The sequence below is a fragment of the Phacochoerus africanus genome, chromosome 11 (assembly GCF_016906955.1).
Source record: "Phacochoerus africanus isolate WHEZ1 chromosome 11, ROS_Pafr_v1, whole genome shotgun sequence".
In the NCBI taxonomy this organism is placed as follows: domain Eukaryota; kingdom Metazoa; phylum Chordata; class Mammalia; order Artiodactyla; family Suidae; genus Phacochoerus; species Phacochoerus africanus.
In genome coordinates this window covers 21,459,647-21,480,409 of record NC_062554.1, presented here as the reverse complement: position 1 = coordinate 21,480,409, position 20,763 = coordinate 21,459,647, and the positions used below count along the sequence as shown (strand labels likewise).

Below are 20,763 nucleotides of genomic sequence, written 5' to 3'. Positions count from 1 at the left end.
CAGAGATGTTGATGTTTCCATTCTAGAAGTAGGCAATTCTAATAACACTATTAAATTACATAACTATATTCATTTGTCAGGAAAACCAAGAGGTGCTTGCTGCTTTCCATGCTTGGAAGAAAAAGGCCTATTTTTGTCTATTCCTAAAAATGTGAAATGTTTGAAAATGTTTTATAAATTGCCAGCTAATGGAGTTCCCTGTCGTGGCGCAGTGGTTAACGAATCCGACTAGGAACCATGAGGTTGCGGCTTCGGTCCCTGCCCTTGCTCAGTGGGTTAACGATCCGGCATTGCCCTGAGCTGTGGTGTAGGTTGCAGACGCGGCTCTTATCCTGCGTTGCTGTGGCTCTGGCGTAGGCCGGTGGCTACAGCTCCGATTCAACCCCTGGCCTGGGAACCTCCATATGCCTCGGGAGCGGCCCAAGAAATAGCAACAACAACAACAACAAAAAAAAAAGACAAAAAGACAAAAGACCAAAAAAAAAAAAATTGTCAGCTAAAATAAATTTCTAAATCTAAAACTGTGATTTCAGCATACCAAACCAAAAGAATAAACTTAGTCTAATTCTCCACTTTTAGAGAGAAGGAAGCAAGACACCAAAGATTTAAAGCTCTTTCCCATATAAAAACATCCTCTCCTTTCTTTCAAACCCTTCATTTATATAAGAAAAGATTGAAGTAAAGAGAAAAATAAGTTATGGGAAATTAGTACTGAGTTTGTGTGGCATATGTATTTTGACTGGGCATGTGAAAGTTTTATCAGCAGCTACAGAAACGGTTTCCTCTTTTCTTAAAGCCACTCCTGTGTCAGTTTCTATTCCCTTGAATCATTCCCCCACTTTCCAGGACTGTTCAGCCCCTCTCACATCCCACAGTACACCCCTGTGAGCTAGGGACCTATTTGGGTGGTAGTTGCTCTCATTTCAAACAAAGGAAGTTAAAAAGGACTCGACTCACAGAAAGAGGAGAGATCTTGTCTTGTGGTTTGGGAGCTCTGCCAGACTGTTTAGCTTCTTGACTTTGAAGTTTTCACTAATGAAAGAAACACTTGTTAAATAATAGAAATGTTTCTTGGCCTGCTACAGTTTCTCAAGGGATAATCTGCAGAGAGAAGTAAAAGTTCACGATAATGTCAGATTGAACAAGTTTTGGAGAATAGGAAACGTTCCTTTTATTTTTATACAATAAAAAACTGGGTGCATAATGTGGTATAATGCAAGAGCATGGGGATTGGACACTGACCTAGGTTGAACACTTACTGCTACTTACAAGTTGTGGGCTGTCTGCAAGGTGGTGTATGCACATCGTAATACCTACCTCAGGTTTTTATGAGGACTGCATATTTTATTCATTTATTTTTCTTTTTAGGGCTGCATCTGTGGCATATGGAAGTTCCCAGACTAGGGGTCAAATTGGAGCTGCAGATGCCGGCCTACACCACAGCCACAGCAACACCAAATCCGAGCTGCCTCTGAGACCTACCCCACAGCTTTCGGCAATGCTGGATCCTTAACTTGCAGCTAGGGATGGAACCCGCATCCTCATGGATACTGTGTTGGGTTCCTAACCCGCTGAGCCACAACGGCAACCCCGAGGAGTGCATCTTTTAAAAATTAGTGCAAAATATCTGAATTAGCAGGTACTCCCCTGTTTGTGCCGAAACTCAAATAACCAAATTTCAAATGACTGGAATTTTGGCAAGTCTTTATGCAAGTAATTATCATTCCTAAACAAAATTCAGAGACTTTCACAATTACAAAATACTCTTTCCTGATTATTCAAAGCCATATTTGACTAACACAGAACAACTGAGTCAAGGCAGACCCAGTGAGACAGAGTGACTTGCCTACGATCATCAGCTAGATAGTAAAGTTTGTCTTGAAATTGAGTTTTCTTGGTATTCAGAATACCAAAAGCTGTTTTTCAAGGACGGTATGCAGTAGTCCTTTCCACCTTTTCGAATTTAAAATAACCATTGTATATAATTTTTATTTATTTATTTCTGTGACACGGCCACACCCATGTAATGTGGAAGTTCCCAGGCCAGGGATCGAAGCTGTGCCATGGCAGTGATTCAAGCCACAGCCCTGACAACACTGGATCTTAACCTGCTGAGCCACCAGGGAACTCCCGCTTTTAAATAATTTTTAATGCCACTGACAACCTCCATTTTACCTCTTTCTTCTTAGAACTATCTTTAGAGTTCGTTGCTAAAGAACATACATTTTGACTAAACATTTCTATAAATTGCCTTACATAAATTTGTAGCATATTAATCAAAACAGGACCTGTCAACTAAAAAAAAAAAAGCACAACATAAAAGCTGAGAGTTAAGTTTTCTTGGGGGCAAAATGAGGACTATAGCCTAGGAGGCAGCATTTCAGATAGCTCTGAAATATCGCTCCAAAGATGTAGGTGGAAATACTGGTATATATGTGGTTTTGGTGAAGGGGGGAGGTACATGACACCAAGCACTCATTTTACAGCAGGTCACTGCTGGTCTCCTAGTGAATGTTACTGCTAATCACGAGGAGCAGACGTCACCATGAAGGATGTCAGTACTTTGCCAGATATGAGGAGATGCAAGAATTGGGTTTATAAAATCTCATCCTGAAAATATCTATCTGGAGACCTGTTCTGCCCGTTTTCCCAGAGCACAGAGTAACTCACCCCTGATCTCCGCCCTGAGCTCCTTTCAGGGGTGTAGAGGGACAGCAGCTGCAGCAGCTCATGAGTCAATCTGTGCAGAGGCAGATGGCAAGTGCCAATCTCCAGTTCACAGACCTGTTAATATATACATATGAAAAAGAGCTGTGTGTGAATGTGAGACATATTACCTACTTACATATATTTTGATGCATTTTGTTCAAATGCAGACACCCCTTGAAATAAAATCATATGATCTGTATTTGGAAATCCTGGACATACAGGTCTTCATTTTTTTGGTTGTTTGTTTTGTTTTTTAAAAGAACTTCATTAAAGGCCAGGAGGGCAGATTCTTGGAAGATATATGAGGAAGGCAGCTGGTGTTTATTTTGCTCCATTTCCCCTTTCCTCCTGTCTTGCTCTGGGGAAACCTCCCACATTTGAAGGCTCTCTTGCTAGGCTGTTTTCTCTGAGCTTTACCCAAATCTGAATCCTTTTTCACCCAAATCTGAATCCTTCTTCCCCCTTTTTCTAGTATCACTAAGAGGCTATGTAGGAAAAATAATTTTAGCCTGTGGTGAAATTAGAAGTGATTTTCATACTTTGTTAATGGAGTGATCATGATTTAGGCAGGTTTTGTTGTAGTTCTCAGAAGTGTTTTCATATCAACCAGGGGTGATTCAACTCAGTAACTCTGTATAGCAAGGTTATAGCCCCTCCTCCACCCCAGGCCCACCTCTAGGGGTATGCTTGGGGGGACACAGACAAATAAATGAGTTAAATGATCCCTCGGTGGAAGCAGCTACATTATAAAGCAGTTGTACAGAGGAAGGAAAGATTAGAGTTGGTATAATTAGGAAGGGCTTGGAATGAATCATGCAGGTGAAATAAAAGCGAAATTTCAGACACCACTGATGAGCTTAGTAGGGAAATTGCTAGCAAGAAGCCGAACTTTGTTCTCTTGGCACATGGAAACTTCTTACAAACAAAATATCTCTTTGCCTGATGTTTTCCATCTGCCCAAAGGTATACTCTTTAAGTCACTCAGCCTCTCTCTCTGGCCTCATACTTCCTTAATAGGTAATTCTGTATATTAGTTCTACTACCACCCAATTTAATAGTAACAAACCTCTACATTTCTACTGTAGATCTTACAGCTTAAAAACTTTTTCCGGGAGTTCCTGTCGTGGCGCAGTGGTTAACGAATCCGACTAGGAACCATGAGGTTGCGGGTTCGGTCCCTGCCCTTGCTCAGTGGGTTAACGATCCGGCCTTGCCATGAGCTGTGGTGTAGGTCGCAGACGCGGCTCAGATCCTGCGTTGCTGTGGCTCTGGCGTAGGCCGGTGGCTACAGCTCCGATTCAACCCCTAGCCTAGGAACCTCCATATGCCACAGAAGTGGCCCAAGAAATGGCAAAAAGACAAAAAAAAAAAAACAAACTTTTTCCCATGTTTCCTACTAGCAGCTCTTTATGCTAAAAACTATCTTTGTTTTACAATAAGAATATCTAAACCTCAGAGAAATTCCTGAAAATAATAGTAAATGGATGCCGAAGTTCAGTCTTCTAATGCTAGTGTTCTTTCCACAACAAAACAATGAAACCATATTCTTATGACATCTCACAAATTAAGAAAATCATACGTGGGTCTGAATGGAATAATAAATTGCATATTTTTCAACTTTCTAGTTTTCTTGCCTGTTATGTTTCAGTTTACAGTAATTTTTGTCACATCTTGTTAACATCGTCTCTAAAATCACAGCCTTTTTTTTTCTTTTTTCTTTTTCTTTTTTTTTTTTTGTCTTTTTTGCCATTTCTTGGGCCACTCCCACAGCATATGGAGGTTCCCAGGCTAGGGGTTGAATTGGAGCTGTAGCCGCTGGCCTACACCAGAGCCTAAGCAACGCGGGATCCTTAACCCACTGAGCAAGGACAGGGATCGAACCCTGAACCTCATGGTTCCTAGTCGGATTCGTTAACCACTGAGCCACGACGGGAACTCCACAGCCTTTTTTTTTGTTTCAGAAATAGTCTGTGGAATTAATATGTAAATAGGAAAAAAATACTTGAATTTTATTTTAAAATCTATAGAGATTATGTGTTAGATCACTTGAATTGATTAATTTAAATATATACAATCGAGATTATAACTAGAAAAACTGCTTCAAATAAAGTGATTTGAGTTTGATTTTGTTCACTAAGTTATGGGTGCTTCCTCCCATACACACTTACGGAATAATAACATGACAGAATTTAAAGCAGACTAGGGATTAGACAGCAGCTAGTCTTGAACTGTCATTTAATAGAAACTGGAGCCCAGAGACATTATTACAGCTATTCAGTGGTCAAAACTTCCTCAGACTGGCTAACAAACACATACAGGGAGGAAAAATCTGGGTCATCATGCAGCCAAACTTCCATTTTGCACACAACTATATGAAATATATTATGTGCTTATCATAATCCTTTCTAAAATATTAAGAAGTATTACAGTTAAAATCATAAAAATAATAAAAATAAGGGCTTTGGGGAGACAATTCTTCATGGCATTTTTACAGAGCTTGTAATAGATTATCTTTTCAAGATTGTTCCCATGGCAAAAAGCCTTGGAAGCTAGAAATAGTGACTCCCTAAATGTCAAAGAACAGATTTGTTTGCTGACCAGCATAGTAAAAATGAGATGATTTCCTCTTCTTCCTGGAAACATTCCAGATGATAAAGATAATATCTTTCTTTGGAGGGGAGGCGAGGCTGATTTACTAGTAACCATTATATGAGACCAGGATATCCTCATCTGAGGGGTCCTCGGTTGTGATCTAGATCCATGGTGTCAGCAGTATTTACCTGGGCCCACCCTGCATCACCCCTGCTTTTTTCTTTTTAGCATTATAAAATATATCATAACATAATTTTTCATATGATTATTATTATATACTCTTCATAAATAGATTTTTATTAGCTGTACGTATGTCCTAATTTGCACACACTGTTTTTGCGTATCTTTTTTCCTGATTTTGCTGTTACATATGTACTTTAATATCATTGTTTTTCAATATTTTTCTACATGTCATATGATTTTTAGTAAGGCAGATATCCAGATAGGAAATCATTGAATCAAAGTCTAGAAATATTTTTTGAGATTTTAATTTCATGTTATACCAAAAGACTTTCCAAAGAGTCTGAACCAACTTATGTTCTCACCAGCTATGTTGCAATCTGTTCTCATAAGTTTTCATATATTTCACTTCTTCCCCATCACTCATCGTGATAGCTATTCTGAACTTTTCACACTTCCTCAAATTCTTCCCGCCTTTCTATGTTTCCCTTCTACATAGAATACTGTTGACATATCTAACGCTTATGCTGCAGATCTTAGCTTCCATGTCATTTTTCTCAGAGAATTCTTTCCTGTCTCCCAAACTACCATATATTACCACTGCCTCTGATACTTCCCTTTGTGATACTTAGCTGGGTGTAACTGTTTAATATTTTTGTTCCTGGCTTGAATTTAAGCTCTAGGAAAGTAATAGTCTTATGTGGCATGTTCTTCACCGAATCCCTGGTGCTAGAACAGAGCTTGATACAAAGTCAGCGCCTAATAAATATCTCTTAAATCAATTTATATTTTTCAACGTTTATAAAAAATCCAGCAAGGGAGTTCCCGCTGTGGCACAACAGGATCAGCAGTGACTCTGCAATGGCAGGACACAGTTCAATCCCCAGCCATCACCGTGGGTTAAAGGATCTCATGTGGCCGCAGCTGTGGGGTAGGTGGTAACTGCGGTTAGGATCTGAGCCATGGCCTGGGAACTCCATATCCTATGGAGTGGCTAAAAAAGAAAAAAAAAAATCCAGTGAGGTATCAAGGGAAGAATCCCAGGGATAGTCTGAATTGACTTCCTTAGGATGACTATGTGAGTTATGGCACAGATCTAATTATTATTATTATTATTTTTGTCTTTTTGCCATTTATTGGGCTCCACGGCATATGGAGGTTCCCAGGCTAGGGGTCGAATCGGAGCTGTAGCCACCGGCCTACGCCAGAGCCACAGCAACGCGGGATCCGAGCTGCGTCTGCAACCTACACCGTCTGCAACCTACACCGTCTGCAACCTACACCACAGCTCACGGCAATGCCGGATTGTTAACCCACTGAGCAAGGGCAGGGATCGAACCGCAACCTCATGCTTCCTAGTCAGATTCGTTAACCACTGTGCCACGACGGGAACTCCCACAGATCTAATTATAACCCCGCTTTCCTGGCTTCTGTCAGGTACTTTTTCTAATACCATCAATGCTTCAGGAAATTTCTGAATATTTTTATCATTAAAAATAGCATATCTCCTGCAAATTGAGATTTCAATTAGAGGTAATCATAGAGATTCTAAATATATTATTGTCTCTTCAGAGATGTATAATACCTTTGAATCAGTCATTTCTCTATGAATGGATTCAGTTGAAGCAAATTATGAATTATAACCATAAAAGGAACAATCATTTTCCTGGCCTTCTAGAGAGCTAGAATGTTGAACTTAAACATCATACAGGAAATGAGATTTTCTTTTCTTTTTGACTTTGAGACATGTTGTGAATCAAGTGCAGATGAGTTTAATTCATTAGCTCTTGCAATTACGTGACAGGTCTTTTGCCTACAACTTAAGTTTTTCAAAGAAAAATCAATAAAGAAATTTAAGCGTGGCACAGTAATTCCTATTTATTTCTATTTATTCAGGTTCTAAGCAACTGTAAAGTTCAAATCACAGTAATGCATCTGGATCCTTTTATAAAGACATGCAAATGATGAGTTGATAGTGATTTTTTTAAAGCAATTCTCAGCATGTGGCACATGCAGTATAATGGAACATGGCAGGTTCAAGATGCTACTCAATCTACATAATAGAACCACGAAATATGAGCCAATGCTTGTGGTAATGTCCATCAGGAGTAGCCATGCTGCTTAGTTCTCTAGAGGGTTTCAGGGCTGTCAAGTCCAAGTTTCTGATCAGTGTTCCAAAGAGCTGTGGTCTTTGCCCTGAACCCAAGAAATAGGACACCAATTCAGCATGTGGTTCTGGAAGGTGATGCTAAAATAGTCCTGACTTAGGGACAGTTAAACTAATAATTCCATCATTAAATTTTAGACTCACAATTTCCTCTTCCTTGCCATTAGCATAGCACTAACTTTCTTGGTCCTCCTTCTGATTCTCCTAATTTTTCCTTCATGAAATTCTGATCTTTAGCTTAGCCCTTAGATGTTGGTAATTTTTTTTTTTTTTTTGTCTTTTTGCTATTTCTTGGGCTGCCCCTGTGGCATATGGAGGTTCCCAGGCTAGGGGTCTAATCGGAGCCATAGCCACCGGCCTACGCCAGAGCCACAGCAACGCAGGATCCGAGCCGCGTCTGCCACCTACACCACAGCTCACGGTAACGCCGGATCGTTAACCCACTGAGCAAGGGCAGGGACCGAACCTGCAACCTCATGGTTCCTAGTCGGATTCGTTAACCGCTGCGCCACGACGGGAACTCCACATGTTGGTAATTGTTAAGCTGTCGTCAGCTTCTTCCCTCCACTTTCTTCTGTGTTCTATGGGCTTCCTTTGGGTGATCTCTACTCCTATTATGTCAACTCTCATCTATCGGGGGAGGACTAATAAAAACTGTATTCAGCCAATACCTGAGGTAGTCTAAACACCTTGCAACTCTTCTCATTGCCTGCCTATGCCCTGAATAGAGCAGATGACCAATTAATATGTTTTATGTATCTAAATGACTGAATGATCCCTCCCCTGAGTCCTACAGCAATATTTCCAGCTTATTATTAGATACTTCCCTTCTAATATCTTAGAGGTACTTCAAATACACATCTCCGTTTGTCTTTACTTTCTTCCAAGGATACCTACTCATTTCCTCTTACTTAGTGGCTGCAACACTAGTACCATGTTGAATAGGTATTCATTAAATAAATACAGGAGTTCCCGACATGGCTCAGTGGAAAAGAATCCGACTAGGAACCATGAGGTTGCGGGTTCAATCCCTGGCCTCACTCAGTGGGTTAAGGATCCAGCATTGCCGTGAGCTGTGGTGTAGGTCACAGACATGGCTTGGATCTGGCGTTGCTGTGGCTCTGGCGTAGGCCGGTGGCTACGGCTCCAATTCGACCCCTAGCCTGGGAACCTCCATATGCCCCAGGTGCAGCCCTAAAAAGCAAAAATAAATAAATACAGTTTTGTGGATAAAGAAGTATTATATTTTTTATTTATGGATGACTATTTTTTCAGAATATCTCCTTAAGTCTGCATACAGGTAAGGTAGTATAGCACCATGGAAAGAAATGGGTGCTGGGACTCAGTTTGGAAATCAGTCAAACTTTCTGGCTCAGCCACTTAACTTGTATGACATTTAGCAAGATACTTAATCCCTCTGTTCTAAACACTTTTCCATTTCTAAAACGAAGGGGATAAAACCTACTTCATAATGCAGCTATAGGGAATAGACCGTGTGGCTGTGTTATGTTAGTGTCTATACCTAGTAGACATTCAACAAATGATAACTGTTATCATAAAACTTATACCTCCACATTTTGCCTCTCTCCATGTTCTCACTTTTCATTCAATTTCTCTGTTCTTCTTAGTTTACTACTAATACTCTTGTTAGCAGTGTCTATTCCAAACCATTGAGAAGGCCTGTTAAAATCATAAAAATCAGGAAAGAAAAGACATATTAGAAATTAAAAGCCTAAAGCATTTAATAGCAGTGTGAATTTGCATTTCAAGCATTTTCTCCCTCTAACCTCAATCTTAACTAGGTCTTGGAACAAGCCCATATCCAGGACAAACAATTCTTAGAAGGTACGTTTGAAGTTGCATGCTTAGGTGGAATTTCTGGAGAAGGCTATTGTGGGACATCTATGAACAGGCAAAAAGCACATGTTTCAAAGAAGATACGATATGTTAAATGGAAATGAACCAAATAACAAAGTAATTAAAATATTAAAAACAAATGATGAGAGAGCTAAGTTTATTAGAGTGAAGTTACTTTGAAATAATCAAACTTTGAGAACTGAAGGATGTAATGGACAAAAAATTAAGCATGGTCATAGAAAGATTTAATCACTTTGAGGGTATATCAAAGTTCTTTTGAGTAGAGAAAAATAATTTTTAATGTTTATTTTATAAAATTCAGCCATAAATTGAGCCAGAAAGAAACTATTAATAAAATTTTAAATGCTTACAACTCTACCTTCTTAGAACATAGTCTAATAAAAAAAAGAAAATAATTTAAATACAATCAGTTAAAATGAGAAATGGGAGGTCCCATCATGGCTCAGTGGAAATAAATCTGACCAGCATCCAAGAAGACACAGGTTCGACCCCTGACCTTGCTCAGTGAGTTAAGAATCCGGTGTTGCCGTGAGCTGTGGTGTAGGCCAAAGACGTGGCTCAGATCCTTTGTTGTTGTGGCTGTGGCGTAGACCAGCAGTTGAAGCTCCATTTGGACCCCTAGCCTGGGAACCTCCATATGCCACTGGTGCAGCACTAAAAAGACAAAAAGAAAAGACAAAGAAATGGATTCCTAAACAACCCATGGACTCAACTGGAAATCAAACCTAAATTAGGAACTTTTTATTTTTTTTTTTTTTAATTTTTTTTTGGTCTTTTTTTTTGCTATTTCTTGGGCCGCTCCCGTGGCATATGGAACATAAAAAACATAAAAAACATAAAACATAAAAAAAATATTTAAAACAACTCAGGAAAGAAAGGAAGTATGGGAGGGGGCAGGGGACATGGTTGGGGGTGATACAAAGTGGACTCTCTTTGACCTGGCTGATGGAAATGCTATTTGCTAGGGCTGTTCTGGACACTTAATCTTCCAATAGCTATCTGACCCAGCAGCTACTTCCTGTCATTTTCCTATGGAAATAAAAGCAGCTGTAGAAAAGATATATATTCAAAAATTCTTATTGCAATATTTTTTCCAGTGGCCCAAATACCCATTTAATAACAGTTAAATAGATGTCTTACATGCCTTAAGTATTGTTTAAAAACAAAATCCAACTGAGTAAATGTGAGGACCTGATGGCTTTATTCAGGGATGCATGAATCTGGCAGCATTCCACTTAATGAAGAGAAAAGAGCGCTGAGGAGTGGCACAAAATGGAAGGAGAAAGGAGGGTGGGGCAAGAAAGTCATTAGCCAAAAAAAAAAAAAAAAAGGGGAAGGGTTACCTTGGGCCAGGATATCTTTTGTCTGGGGCAGCAACTGCCAAGGGTTTTATCTTGCAGATTGCTTCTTCCTCTGAGGAGTAGACTGGGAATGACCCAGATTACTTCATCGGTGCTAACCAGAAATATCTAAACTGGTTGATTAAGACTATACTTGGGGTAAGGTCAAAACAGCAATTAAGTTAGGTATTAAGTCTAAGTTTGGCGTCACAAGCTTTTAGTTCACGTGATGCCCTTTTGGACCTGTGGGCATCAGGTGATTTCGCTTTAGCAGTACTATGCAGCTATTTTCTTAAAGGAATTCAATTTCTTGATGTGAAGAGGTCTCTGTAACATATTTTTACGAATGACAGAATTTCATTAAAAATGAAATGAGGCTGAGGGAGAGTGAAAGAAAGAATGAAAATTAGGTGAATGCATTGTGCTAAGCACTTCACAAACTAACTCAGTCGAAACTACCTATGAGGTAGGTCCTATTATTCCCATTTTGCTAATGAGGAAACAGAGGCAGAGACGATGAATAGCCTGTTAAAGTCCCACAGGTGGTAAGGAGTGGCATCGGGATTCGAAGTCTGGCTTTCTGGATCTAGAATTCGTGCCCTTGAACATTATGAGCCCTCCTTCTGATGCATATTTGTAAATGATTAGGTAACTTTAGTAAACAATTTGGAAGTGGCACACCAGGGAGGGAACATGGGTTCCTTGCTTGGCAGGGTGTAGATGGAAAGGAAAAGGGGAGATGGGGGGAAATCTGTAGAACACCGACAGCAGGGGTTTGGTGTAATTTATTGAGTTTTATTATCTCACCATACAGTAAAAATATAAATATGGTTAAGTAGAATGGACCAAAAAAAGAAGGAATAGGAACGAAAATGATGACAAATTTGATTTCAATTTTTTACTCAAAAGTTGTTACTTTGCGTCTGAACTAAAGTTATTTATTTGTATATTTAACTATTTTTTTAAAGTCTAAGGATATCCCGTGTTGTTTAAAAAACAAGAGAAATATATGTATGGGCTTGATCTTAGCAACTTAAATAAGCAAAAAGTCATAATAAATATCAACTTATTTTCAGCTTACTAAAATGAACTATTTTAATGGTTCCCATATCATTATCTGGGTAAGTAATCTGATTCTTAGAAAAGGAACACACCTTCTCAATAGGAGAAACTGATAGTCTTGACTTTTTAATCAGTCCCTCTGTTCTGGTTTTGCTCTCTTCATGCCAAGACTCTCTACAGTTTGCTATTTCATTTTATTTATTTATTTTCTGGCTGTGCCCACAGCCTACATAAGTTCCCAGGCCAGGGATCAAACCACAGCAGTGACAACGCTGGATCCTTAACCGCTAGGCCACCAGGGGACACCTACAGTTTGCTATTTTAGAATTTACCTTGTTTGACTTCATGTTTCCCTTTCAGCAATAACCCACAGAAAGAAAGGAAGTCAAAATGAACTGCAAAACTTTGCAAAGAAAATGCTAAGACATTAGGTTTAGCCTTTCTATTGTCCAACATTGTTTATAACTTGACTTCCTGATAGCAAACCAAACATTTATGAAGGAGTTCTAGGTCAACTTCTACAACTTTCAAACTAATCCACACAGACACATTAACTTAAAATTACAGATGTTCTTGGGGCTGGGAAGTTGGCCCCTTATATTAATTGAATATTTCTGCAAGCATATTCAGAATTTTTTATTCATTTTATATTGATGAGAAATATAAAATGTATCATCTAGTGGCACAATGTTTGCCTCATGAAAATTCGCTTCTAATAATCTTAATTCTTAAAGTTAGTATGAAGTTTCAATCAACATTTAGTTAATATTTATTGAGCACCTATTATGTCTAGGCTACAGTGGTAAGCAAGATAGACAAGGCCCAAACCTCTTGATGCTTATGTTCCAGTGAGGCAGATACATGATAAACATGAAAGTACAAAAATTACAGGTATTTATAATGGTTATGAAGAAATAAACAGAGTTTTTAAAAAAATGAATAGCTAGAGAAGCCCACTTCGGATACTATAGCTAGAGGAAGCTTTCCTGAGGAGATAAAAAATATTTATCAGTGAGAATTTCATACAGTGAGAATCAACAGTCATGGGAAAAGTTGGGCAAATTATTTCAGGCAGAGAGGATAGCCAAGTCCAGAGGTCATGGAGACAAAGGCTTGAGGATCAACAGAAGGCAAGGGTTTCTGGGACAACAGGGGTGGGGGATGAAGGGATAGACTGGACAGATCATGTAGGGTCTTGTAGAATTTTACTCCAAGATGATACAAAATGTAACCTATTGGGAAGTATTCCACTTGTCAGGATTGATAGTCCCTTGATATGGTTCACATTTAAATAAAAAACCCACAGGAGTGAGGGTAGACTCAGTATGATACACTGGCTGATCAGCTTGGAGAGATGATCAGCTTGGAGAAGAAGAGTCAAGGGTGATACTTCAAGGCTCATGGGTTTTACATTAAATTCAAGAAAAAGTGGATGAAATTATAAGGTAATTTTGGTTGACAAGCAAGAAATGAGAGCATATTGGACCAGAGTGGTTTTGGTGGACAGGGAGCAAAGCGGAGATATTCATTAAGTTTATTAGTTCTTTAGGGTTGCTCTTAATCTTTAGGATGATCCTGGTATATCAGTAAAACAAAACAAAACAAACAAAAACAAAAACAAATCCAGCCAGAATGTCCATCATCAAAAAGTCTACAAATAATAAATGCTGGAGAGGGTGTGCAGAAGAGGGAACCCTCCTACTCTTTTGATGGGAATGTACATTGGTGCAACCACTATGGAAAACAGTATGGAGGGTCTTCAAAACACTAAAAACAGAACTACCATATGATCCAGCAATCCCACCCATGGGCATCTATCCAGAGAAAACCATAATTTGAAAAGATACGTGTACTCACTGTTCATTGCAGCATTATTTACAATAGCCAAGACATGGAAGCAACCTAAATGTCCATCAGCAGAGGAATGTATAAATAAGATGTGGTACATATATACAATGGAATACCACTCGGTCATAAAAAGAATGCAATAATGCCATTTGCAACAACATGGATGGACACAGAAACTATCTTTCTTACTAAGTGGTTAGTCACACAAAGACAAACATCATGATATCATCTATATGTGGAATCTAAAGAAAAAAAAGGATATAAATGAACTTTTTTGCAGAACAGAAATAAACTAACAGACTTTGAAAAACTTAGGATTACCAAAGCGGACAGGTGGAGGGGTGGGAGGGATGGACTGGGAATTTGGGACTGGCATGTGCACACTGAGGTATATGGAATGATTGGCCAACAGAGACCTGCTGTATAGCAGAGAACTCTCCCTAGTATTCTGTGATAATCTATGTGGGAAAAGATTCTGAGAGAGAATGCATATGTGTGTATGTATAACTGGGCCACCTTATTGTACAGCAGAAATTATCACAACCCTTTGAATTAACTACATTTCAACAAAACTTTTTAAAAAAGTAATGCTTCTCAAAATTTTCATTTCAAAAACGTGGTTTATGGAGTTCCTGTCATGGTGCAGTGGAAATGAATCTGACTAGGAACCGTGAGGTTGTGGGTTCGATCCCTGGCCTCGCTCAGTGGGTTAAGGATACGGCATTGCTGTGAGCTGTGGTGTAGGTCACAGATGCAGCTCGGATCTGGCATTGCTGTGGCTGTGGCTGTGGCTGGCAGCTACAGCTCCGATTGGACCCCTAGCCTGGGAACCTCCATATGCCGTGGGTGCGGCCCTAAGAAAAGACCAAAAAAAACCCCAAACAAACAAAAAAACCCCCATGTGTTTTATTTAACAAAAGGCAATAGTGAAGTGAAAATGGGATCAAATGGAAGACTCAGCAATTCCTAGTTCCACAGCTGCTTCAACATGTGTCTTCTATAGAACATTTCTTTCTCTTAATTTTATATGTGACTATCATGAAGCAGACAAAGCTTTGCTTTCTCAATTCCATTCTAACAATCCAACTTAAAACCACAAGTCTTTTGTTGGTTATCAGATCTACACTCACTAGCAGTTTGACCACGGAAACTTATCCTTTCTGAGCCCTGGTTTTCTTACCCATCACATGGGAGTAATATTATCTGGGAGATGACTATCAAACTGACATAATATGTCAATGTCCAGTGCAAATGATGATAAGCTACTCAAATAGAAAGCATTAGTATTTTTCTATCTTCATCAGCTCCTGTTTCATCAAATTCAAAGATGTCATTTACTTATTCATTTATATATCTCAATGAAGTAAGCCTTGAATACTCCCACCCCGATATTAAAAAATGATGCTAGTAACCCACAATCAGTGGAGAATGAGCTTGAGAGGTTTTTCCATTCTTGGAATTGTGTCGGTGGTCATATAACCACAATCTCTGTTTGTCCCTATTCACCTTGTGACCAAGGACACACATTTTTCAAATAGGTGGCAGTGAGAAATCTGAGTCTAAAATTACTCTAATGAAGAAGTTCTCAGAATGTGATCTGAGGAACCAGGGGGTCTGTTGAGACTCCTTCAAGGAGTTCATAGGATCTTCCTTTTTCAAGTACATATCTGCATAATGCTGGATATTCTTCATATTCTCCAACTGACACAACATATTGTTGACAGATGGAACACAGAAGCAGATAATATAGCACTCATCCATTAAGTCAGGCATTAGACAGTTTGCAAAACTATAAAGCAATGTTACTCTTCTCATTAATTTTTCTTATTTTTGAAAATATAGCTAGTTTTTTTTAAAGTATTACTCTCATTTTATTTTTGTTAAATGAATAAGTCAATACTGAATTTTTAAACTTTTAATTTCTAGCAGAGTAAGTATTGCCAGATACAATCTATATAAAGTTCTTTGAAGTCCTCATAACCTTTAGGAATGCAAAGGGGTCCTCAGAACAAAAAGTCTGAGCAACACTGGTAGCGTGCAATCAGCCAACCTTAGCAGCATTACAAGCAACCCTGTGATCTTTCCAGGGTAAGCTCTCATTAGCCGAGTTTTCATGCACAGAAAGCTAATTATTTACCCCTTCTGCTCTCCTTCCTGCTTATCTCACTGCCTTCCTTCCTTTCCTTCATACCTTTTGAGAGAATGCAGGAGTAAATATTGACCAGCTCTGACAAAAACCTCGAGGTATGTCCTGATGTCAAGAATGGACGTTAGTGGAAAAGGCAGTCAATCAAATAATTACAATGAATTGTGAGCACAGGAACATGAGGTCACAGAAGAGAGAATTTAGACGTGTGACTCTGAGATCAGAAGGACAAAAAGAGTACAGGACTTGGGACGGCACAAGACCTGAACAAATAGTTCAACCTTCTTTTTACTCTTGTGAATCAACCTCTTATTTCAATCAGAAGTGTTGCACTGTAGCTGCCATGGGTGTGCACTGCTCCCACCTCTCTTCAATAGAGAACCTGTAGGAGCAGTGCAGTCTGCTGACATACTCCCGCTGTCATGAATTCAGGAACCACCTCCACTTTCCAGTCCAGGCCAATGACTAAGCGCAGCATAGATCGCTCTCAGGGCCTGGCCATCTTTGCCCAAGCCAAGTTCCTGTATGGGTCATTGTGCCAGAGTTCCCTGCCGGGCAGGCTAAGACTCAGAGTTGTATTCCTGAGTCCCTTTTTCTCTGATTCCCCCTTCCTTTACAGAGGTCAGAACTACACTGCAGTCTGGGGCTTTCCCTTCCTATTCCTCTTCTCTCTCCACTTTTTCTTTCACAGGTATTACTCCCTAATAAATTGTCTGAACCTCAGTTTTGTCTCTGATAAAATGGAAATTAGGTAATATCTTTCTCATTCAATTGTGTAATAATTAAATGAGATAATATATGTGACTAACTTTGGTAAAATGTAAAGTCCTAAACAAATGAAATTACTATGGTTGTTACCATGACTACCAACGACAGTGGTGACATCAATACCAAATGGTATTCGACACCGATAGGTTATTTTTTCTCTGTGTCTGTGACCCTTCTTTGTTTTGTTATGCATTCCACAACAGTGGCTTTCAAACTTATTCACAAGGGAGGGAATATGGCAATCATGATGCTCATTGCCAAATACCATGGACCACAGATATATTTATGTCCACGATACTATTCATTCATTCAACAAATATGTGAGAATTTACTGTGTGTCAGAGATCATTCAGGGTGCTAGGATTACAATGGAGAACAGGATTTTGAATCTACTGCCTAATTAATAAAGACAGTTTTCTAATGGAAATAAACACATTAATAAATACAGTCAGTTCTCCGCAGAATCTGTACTAACTTGTTTAGTCTTCTCAAAACTGGATGATATAGTCATAGGGCGTAAAATTATGCACATGTTATAGATGAGAAAACCAAGCCACGAAAAGAAGTAAAATAACTTCCTCAAGATCAAACAGCTGGTGAGTGGCAGAGCCATGCTTCAAACTTAGGCCATGTGACTTAAGTCTCTAAGCCAGTGATTCTCAAATGGTAGCTGTGTCAGGACCCTTTGAAAGGGGATTGTGGAGTTCCCGTCGTGGCGCAGTGGTTAACGAATCCGACTAGGAACCATGAGGTTGCGGGTTCGGTCCCTGCCCTTGCTCAGTGGGTTAACGATCCGGCGTTGCCGTGAGCTGTGGTGTAGGTTGCAGATGCGGCTCGGATCCCGCGTTGCTGTGGCTCTGGCGTAGGCCGGTGGCTACAGCTCCGATTCAACCCCTAGCCTGGGAACCTCCATATGCCGCGGGAGCGGCCCAAGAAATAGCAACAACAACAAAAAGACAAAAGACAAAAAAAAAAAAGAAAGGGGATTGTTACAACTCAGATTGCTGGGACCTACCTAGACATTTTCTGATTCAGTAGGTATGAGGTGGGGTTCAGGAATTTGCATTTCTAGCAAATTTCAAGGACATGCATATGCTGCCAGTCCTGTGGGTCCTGGGACCACAGTGTGAGAACTTCTGCTAAGCAATATTGCTTCTCTATAAGCCTACTTGTAACAATCTGAGCCTAGCACCAAACTGTGATTTGCATATAAACTCACTTGCATTTTATATCATTTTAATATAAACTAAATTTTCAGGAATGCAACTTCTGGATAAATCAACAGAAATGTTCTTTGTTTTGCTGGGAACTTGACCAAGAATTGCCTAGCATTAATAATGGAGGTATGATATTTGAATGGCCACCTGACAAGACTATTAGGACATTCATCAAGTTATTATTATCTCTGGATACTCACTTTCCAATAGGAAAATGAATGCATTAGACTAAGAAGTATTTGAGTTATAACTCACTGAAATAATTTCTGTTCTCAAGAAAAAAGGTACCTATCAATTGTATTATGACTTTATCATTCTTTTTTATTTTATAACGATTTGTTTTTTCCATTATAGCTGGTTTACAGTGTTCTGTCAATTTTCTACTGTACAGCAAGGTAACCCAGTCACGCATGACACTACAATTCTATTTAGAAACATAAAGAGCAAGTACCTGAATCTCATTCAGTTTTCCAGTACATTTATACATGAGCATTTTAATTTTTTTTGCTTTTTAGGGCCGCACTTGCAGCACATGTTGGTTCCCAGGCTAGGGGTCCAATCAGAGCTGTAGCCACCGGCCTATATCCCAGCCACAACAATGTCAGATCTGAGCCATGTCTTCAACCTACACAGCAGCTCATGGCTATGCCGGATCCATGATCGAGGCCAGGGATCAAACCCGAAACCTCATGGTTCCTAGTTCAAACTGCTTCCCCTGCACCATGACGGGAACCCCTACATGAGCATTTTAGAAAATGAAATGTACTTGTATTCAAATTTTATTTAAAATACCCTTTTCCCTCATGATCAATTATAATAAAATTGAGAAATAAATTACTTTTTCTCAATACTTACATACATTTTTATAAATTTTTAAAACATTCAAACATTTTTTTTTCTTTCTTCGGCATATGGAGGTCCCAGGGCTAGGGGCTGAATTTGGAGCTGCAGCTGTCTGCCTAAGCCACAGCCACAGCAACACCAGATCCGAGCCGAATCTATTACACCACAGCTCAAACCAACGCTGGATCCTTATCCCACTGAGCAAGGCCAAGGATCGAACCTGCATCGTCACAGACACCGTGTAGGGTTCTTAACCACAACCTCATGGTTCCTACTTGGATTCGTTTCTGCTGTGCCACGATGGGAGCTCCCTCTGGTAAAAAATTTTACTGTTTTTTGGAGTTCCCTTTGTGGCGCAGCACAAATGAATCCGACTAGGAACCATGAGGTAGCAGGCTCGATCCTGAGTTGCTGTGGCTGTGGTGTAGGCCGGCAGCTTTAGCTCTGATTCAACCTCTAGCCTGAGAACCTCCGTATGCTGAGGGTGCAGCCCTAAAAAAAAAATTTTACTGTTTTTTAACAACCAATGACACACTTTCTCAGAGATTAGGAAAGCAATGTAATGCTGTCAGTGTATCTCTAAACAGTAAGTGTCTTAGCTTAATTATATGCTGTCAGCTTATCATTTTAAGTAAACAAATAAAACCTAGAGATAGAGAGTTGGCCCCACCCTTGCCTTTGCAGTTTATGAGGACATTAGAGAGCATTTCCACTGCTAAGCTTTCAAGGGCAACTTCTTTTGCCAAATCAAAATTAGCTTTCAGGCCTAGGGACCAAGATAAGGTTATGAAGTGCATTTATTTTTAACACCCCAGCACACTTGGTGTTTTCAAGCCAGGATCAAGGGAGATCAAGGTGCATGATGTGGACTTGCTCCCTTTGAATGCTTACAAAATACTGGCCATACAAGGATTTATTTCTAACCAGTGTGATGAGGGCAAAAGGCACGTGCCCTAAAGGGCAGGGACACAGGAAAGTCTGTTTTGTTCCTCACCTGTCCTTGATGCTGCACAGGGCCTGACACCTAAAAGATTCTGAAAGGAGCCCAACTTCCAACAAGAGCCAGGAAAGTCAGAGAAGCTCTTACAGAAAGGGTGATACTTACACTGAACAAGGAGGCACCTGGAAATAGGGGTACCTATTAATTACTGGCGATCAGACTGGTCACCCTAGAATCTGCTCCTAAGACCAGCTTTCTCCCACCCGCTGGTTTCCTTCCTCACCCTGGGCAAGTTACTTCCTCCCGCTGGGCCTCCAGCTTTTCAGCTGTAAAACAAGAGCTTTTAAGTGCACTTGTGGGTTTGTGCGTGCGCGTGCGCACAACTAAATTCTAGAACTTCAGCAGGGGAAAAAAACACAAAACACTTAACCGCACAAACTGCAAATGAGCACTACGTGTCGAATCTTCCCGTGGCTAATTGGCAAATAACACTAACAGGAAACCGACAAAATCCAGGAAAAAAAAAAAAAGGTAGTGAAAGTTTTGGGAAACGGAAGGAAGAGCAGTTCTAAAACAACTGGGGTGGCTGGGGGTCGCGCGGAAAATTGTTCCGAGGGAAGAAAAGTTAACCGAGTTGGTGAGGACTAAGTAGCGAAGACAAAGAAGCAAAAGCAAACTTGACCAGCTCGCTCACCCTCTGGGCTTTTTGCTCACTTTCGGTCCCCTACCCCCACCCCTCCCCCTCCCAGCTCTCGGTGTCCGTCTCTCTCTGACCTTTAGTCCCCGCCACCCCACCTCTGTCTCTTTCTCCCTCCCTCTCTCTCTCCTCTCTCGGGTCTCCCTCTCCATTACTTTGCAAGGAGCGCAGTCCGGGGCGCGCGCGGACCAACAGTGGCTCCTCAGTCCTCTCTGGAGACATCCCTTGCCAAGAGAACCTGACCCTGGGGTCCCAGGCCGTCTGTCGGGCCGCCGCCAGGTGAGGGGCTCGCGCCACCGAGCCCTTACCTGAGGGGCGGAGCCACGCCTGGGTGCCCAGCCCCCGCCACCCCGAGACTCCGCCTACGCTAGGTCAC

General features: G+C 40.3%; 2 long non-coding RNA genes across 4 annotated transcripts in view; both read right to left on the bottom strand.

Moving 5' to 3' along the window:
• The window catches only part of LOC125110935 (uncharacterized), a 64,894-nt gene extending 62,174 nt beyond the window's left edge, over positions 1 to 2,720 (bottom strand). Inside the window, exons 1-2 of one of the 2 annotated variants that reach the window (XR_007130770.1) lie at positions 2,671 to 2,720; positions 958 to 1,032 (exon numbers count right to left, since the gene is read on the bottom strand). This is a non-coding gene — a long non-coding RNA (uncharacterized LOC125110935). The remainder of the gene's footprint in view (positions 1 to 957; positions 1,033 to 2,670) is intronic. The other variant, XR_007130769.1, reaches the window with a different exon arrangement.
• A 35-nt stretch (positions 2,721 to 2,755) lies between these two features.
• Positions 2,756 to 20,755, bottom strand: LOC125110538 (uncharacterized). Of its 2 annotated transcripts, none has more exons than XR_007130665.1 (3): positions 20,543 to 20,755; positions 9,217 to 9,328; positions 2,756 to 2,784 (listed from the first exon to the last, which is right to left on the bottom strand). It is a non-coding gene; the product is annotated as an uncharacterized LOC125110538 (long non-coding RNA). The 2 variants fall into 2 exon arrangements; XR_007130664.1 differs by lacking the exon at positions 2,756 to 2,784 and adding an exon at positions 7,221 to 7,677 and having other exon boundaries at positions 20,543 to 20,752.
• Positions 20,756 to 20,763: the final 8 nt, after the last annotated feature.